General features: G+C 41.4%; 1 pseudogene; it reads right to left on the bottom strand.

The window, feature by feature from the left end:
• Nucleotides 1–168, bottom strand: part of LOC101979523 — a 1,212-nt pseudogene extending 1,044 nt beyond the window's left edge.
• Nucleotides 169–5,678: the final 5,510 nt, after the last annotated feature.

Below are 5,678 nucleotides of genomic sequence, written 5' to 3'. Positions count from 1 at the left end.
CTTCTTGAAGTTTGCGTACAAATGGATGGAAATAGAAAACACTATCCTGAGTGAGGTAAGCCAGACCCAAAAAGAGGAACATGGGATGTACTTCCCACTTTTCATAACAAGCTGGAGCCGAGAGTTGATCGACTCCAGAGACTTTTTCATCTTCTTTTCTGCCACCATCTTCCTGCCTTAGGTGCGGGACAGCCCCCAACCAAGACCAGCCGCCAAGATGGCGGGAAGCGAGAAAGGAAGGAGCTCCCACAATGCAAAGCCCTTCTAGCCTGCTTGTACTCTTGGCAGAGAAATACAAAATAATTTGGAGAGCAACTTAAATTTGTGATGGAATTAGGAGGGGCATGGTATATGGATTAGCAATTCTCACTTTGAGTTACCTTGCCTATTAAAAATATTACACAGGGACCAGGTGTATGACTCAGTGGTAGAGTACTCACTTAGCATTTGTGAAGCCTTGCATTGAATTCTCAACACCACTAAAAAGATCATATAGGTCTATTGGGATTATGACACTCACCCTTCTTCTTTGCTGGGGCCACTGTGCTGAACTTTAGATTTCATTGGGTTACAGCATAGTTGAAATAGTAAACAACATGAGGTGATCCATGTGTTCATTTCTGTCAAAATAAATGAAATATCACTGCCCATGATTCTTTTGGAGTTTGGATAGATTTTTAAATGCTCAGTTTTGAATTATAAACTAAGAAACTGTAAAGAACTCTAGGGAATCATCAGTGAGGTGAGCTGCAACCATAAATATATATAATACCATTATATCATTTGCAAAGTTATATCAATAACTGAGGCTATAAAGACTAAGGAAATAAGTGGACACTGATGATAAGGCCAATATAAAAAATAATAAACAGTGTAGTAATAGGGGCGGCGGGCTGCTTCCCGCCACCTGGCTAGCTTTACCCAAAATAATTACACGGACACTGTATTCTTTTAATCACTGCTTGGCTCTTTAGCTCTAGCCCTTTTCTCGGCTAACTCTCGCACCTGGACTAACCCATTTCCAATCATATGTGTCGCACCCCAAGGTGCGCTTACCGGGAAGATTCTAGCCTACGTCCATCCTGGGTCGGAGCTTCATCGCCTGTGCCTCAGAGAGCAGAGCTCTCACCTCTGCCTGCAAGAGTGGAGCATCTTGTCTCTCTGAGGCGTCTGCCTGGGAGCCCGGAGCTGTCGAGTCTCTGAGCTCACTTCCTCTTCCTCCCAGAGTTCTGTTCTGTTTACTCCTCCCATCTACGTTCTAACCTATCAGGGCAAGCAGCTTCTTTAATCAACCAATGACCTTCCTCCATCAAAACAGTAGGACTTACATAGAATAATTGAGGTGCATTTGAACTCAGTTTTGAAAACCTGAGATAATAAAAATCTTTGTAAAGAAGAAAACTTCTCTGCCTACTTCCAATTCTAATTTGTGAGATATCTTTACTGGCATACTATTGTGTACCTTCCTGTATGGGGCTCATAAAACACATGAAACTGACCTTTGATTAAACTTATATTACCCCATGGTAGGGACACATCTTATTATCGATGTGATTTTGATCACCTGGGAACTTTCTCAAAGCACACCAAGTATAACTAACAGTCTTCTTTTACAACGCTTAATTAAAGAGCAGGCATCACTTTTTCTAACTAAAAGAAACCTTCAGGGGTCAGGGTCAACCTCAAGAGTTAGACCCGTGGTCTCGCTAATCAGTGCCATCTCCTTATGCAGCGTCACCCGCAAGAGTGTGCCGTCTGAAGGAGATCAAAATAAACGCGACCAGTCTGGATATTAGACTAATTTGTGTTATGCCAATTATGCCTACTACTTGAAAATATATTTTAAGATGATTTTTCAAGTACTCAGGCAGCATTGACAGAGTGGAGACTATGTCAACATTACAGACTGGGATGTTGATTACAAACAGGGTGAGCTTTTGATTGTATGTGATTTGTTTATGGGAGCAGTAGATGGGCTAGAGAGATGGCTCAGTGGTTGAGTATGAGCATCTCTTCCAGAGGACCTGAGTTCAAGCCCTAGCTTCCTTGGGGCCCCGATGCCTTAGGCCTTTTCAGGCACCTGCACTCACGTGCATAGCTCCCTCCGCAGACACATAATCAAAATAAAAATTAAAAGAAAAATAAAAAAGAGTAGAATGCACCAAAGTCAAAACATACATAGTCCACTTCCTGACCATGTTTATCCTTATAGGGTTTGATCTTCACCCTCAAATCAAAGGGATCTCTTTGTCTCTAACTCAACTTTGACTAATTCTATTATTTTAAATCTTTACTAGAATATACTTCCTTGTGGCATTTCCATAGTACTTAGCTTTGCTTGGTTCACACCCCCAACTTGACTCCCCCATCTCTCCGGCCCCTTTTCAGCTTGCTTCCCTTCATTACCAATGTTTCCATTTCCACTTTCCTGTTACATGTGTTCTATGACCATCTGGCCCCTCTTCCCTTAAAGTCTCTCTTTCCTCCCTCCTGATGGACCCCATTTTAGTTTCCTGGCCTCTGTGCACATGTATTCCCAGTTCAATGCACATATATTAAAAATTAGAAGCTAGGATTCACATCCGAGAGAGAGATTGTCCTTTGGAGTCTGGATTACTGCATTCATCATAACGTTTTCTAGTTCATCCATTTTACTGAAAATTTGATTTTCCTTTATAGTCAAATAAAATTCCATTGTGTACCGCATTTTCATTACCCAGTCATCAGTTAATGGAGACATAGTCTAATTCCACTTCCTAGCTATTATGAGTAGAGCAGCCATGACCACAGATGAGCAAGTCCTTTTTATAATAGGGTATAGTCTTTGGGGTAGATGGCCTAGAGTGGTATAGCGGGGCCACATGAAAAAGTTCTTCGTCAAACTTTTTCAAGCAATTGTTTTTCATATCTTGAATGAGTGAGTTTCTTTGGTCACATGTTCTAAAAAGAACATAATTGCTCAGTTTATGTTTTTTTTCCATTTGCTGTCAGTTACAAAAACTAGTCAATATATGATAGATTTGGGTTCTCTAGAGAAACAGAAGTAATAGGATAGCTATATGAATAGTTCAGAGCTGGCTTATGAGGGGGTTGACTTATGTGGTCATGGAGGCTGACGAGTCCTGCTGGATGTGTTTGGGAAGATAGAGAAACAAAGCTGGCAGCATGGTTCAGCCTATCCGAATGTCCCAGAAGAAGGGTTGTGAATGTTGCTTTGAGACCCAGAGCCCTGAAGACAGATACATTAGAAGTTCTGATATCCAAGAGCAGGAAAAGAGGGAGTTCCCACCAGAGAGGAGAAAGAGAGAGAGTGAGCAAGTGAGCTCACATTCCTCTGCCTTGTTCTGTCTAAGCCTGCATGGTATTTGTTCTCGTTGGATGAGGGTTGATCTTCAGCCCACTGACTCAAGCGCCATTGTTGTCCAGAATTATCATTACAGGTAAGCCCCCAAATAATGTTTCAGCAGCTCTCTTGGTCTCCCTTAACAAGCTGATGCCTAAAATGACTCATCACGGCAATTTAAGAGAGAGGAAGATAGCTGTTTCCAGAGAAGATGGAGCAGATCTGCCCTTTCACCTGCAAGATGCAGGTGAAACAAATGAACAAAGAGCAATGTTCACTGTGAGATGACAAAGACAAGAGCTGGATTGTCAAGCTTTCAATCTGCTGAAGGGAAACCAAGAAACATAGCTGCTGGCACAGGAGAACGAAGATAGAAGAAACTAGGTAAAGAACTCCGGTGGTCTCAAAATCACTGCTACAGAGTCACTGAAGGAATAGACATAAAAAGATGCAAAAATCTCTCACTTTCAAGCCATTTAACTGTATCCAAGAACAGAGCTCAATAATACTTGTTAGGATACACAAATACCCAACACTCAGCATGATAAATTCTCAAACTCTGGTGTTCAACACACACTTCAGAAGCATGGCAGATAATCAAGGAAACACTATTCCTAATCAGGAATCAATAAATCAGAATCAAGTAGGAACTGACATATCTTAGGATGACCAGACAAGGACATTAAGACAGTTTTTATTGTGTCTTATGTGTTATGAAGGTTAGACACACCAGTTGCTGTGTGTGTGTGTGTGTGTGTGTGTGTGTGTGTGTGGAAACTGATAAACTGATTCTAAAATCTATATGGAAAGAGAAAAAGCTCGAATAGCCCTAACTTCTTTAACAAAGAATAAAGTTGTTGAGTTCACAGGCCCTGGCTTTGAGATAACACGCTGAATAGGCCGACAGCATTGAGACTGTGTGATGATTTCTCAAGTGTACTGATATATCAAAACTAATCAGACCATGCACTTTAAATATGTGCAGATTATTGTGTATCAATTATCCCCCAATAAAGAGGCTAAAAATGATTGCTGCTGAGAGATCCCAAATTTCAAGTACTATCAATAATGCCAGAAGGAATCAATACAAGAACATGACAGAGTCACAGTTCTCCCAGCCACTAACCTGGTACATACCACCAAGTTAAGAATAAGACAGTGGGATCAAATAATACTCACTCAGAAAAAAGAGAAGAAATATGCTATGAAATGATTTGATGCATGGATTGAAGACATGACTAAAAAATCTAGTACCACACTCTGTTATAATTTTGCTGGCCTTCCCTGTCAGTATCCTGTCCCTTTAAGAAACAAGCTCCACCCCCCCTCTCTCTCCACCAAAGTAAATTGGTCTTGACTTATCTACCTCTATCCCAGTCCTTCTGAAGAGGTAGCTTTCTGTCTCTCTCTGCCTTCCTTTTTTCTTTCTTTTTTCCCCCTCCATCCCTCTATTTCTCTCTCTTTTTCTCTCCACCATAACCCCCCACTCACGAAATAAACTCTCCATATGCAAATTTTCTCTGCATGGCATATCTGTCTTTCCCTTACCCACTACGATTCCCCACCTGCAGTGGGACCTGCCAGGGTTACACGTGCCATAAATCATAACACACTTCATTTTGTTTCTTTTACTTCTAAATATTGGCTAAGGCTGGCATGCAGTCACTACCCTTAGTAAGATGTTTAGAATTGATGCATCTGTAACACAGAGAACATCCTGTTTATTTGGTAGATGAGTGTTAGGACCTCCTGAGTCAACCCCGTGCTCCTCCCTGTGTTTTGGGATACAGCCTATTTAACTGTGCTGACCACTAAGAGCAACTCTCAGAGTAACTGAGACTAAAATCCAGTCTCAACTAAAAAATCCAACTGAACTAAAATCCAGTCCTGCAAATCTCTGTGGCAAATTCTTAGTAAGGTAATAAATTTGCTTGTTTCATCAATGAATAAAGCAATGTACCAGGGATAAATCTTGGTCCTACTTCCAGGGGTCCCATAAAAAGACCAAACCACATTTCCTATGGTGGGATACCATGCTCAGCCTTGATACAGGGATGGGGAGGGGCCTTGGTTCTGCCTCAACTTGATATGTCAGGCTTTGTTGACTCCCCATGAGAGGTCTTATCCTCTCTGAGGAGTGGATGGGGTAGGGGAAGAGGGGTAAAGGGAGGGGAAGAAGGGGAAGGAGAGGAAACTGTTGTTGATATGTAAAAATGAATAAAAATTTAAAAAATAATTATTTAAAAATATAGAAGAGAAAGTGGGAAGTACTCTACAACACATGGGCACAGGAGACCACTTCCTACCTATAACCCCAGCAGCACAAACATTAAGG

Source organism: Microtus ochrogaster, chromosome 4 (assembly GCF_000317375.1).
Source record: "Microtus ochrogaster isolate Prairie Vole_2 chromosome 4, MicOch1.0, whole genome shotgun sequence".
In the NCBI taxonomy this organism is placed as follows: domain Eukaryota; kingdom Metazoa; phylum Chordata; class Mammalia; order Rodentia; family Cricetidae; genus Microtus; species Microtus ochrogaster.
Note: the sequence above shows the minus strand (reverse complement) of the source record. Positions and strands in the feature narration are given on the sequence as shown.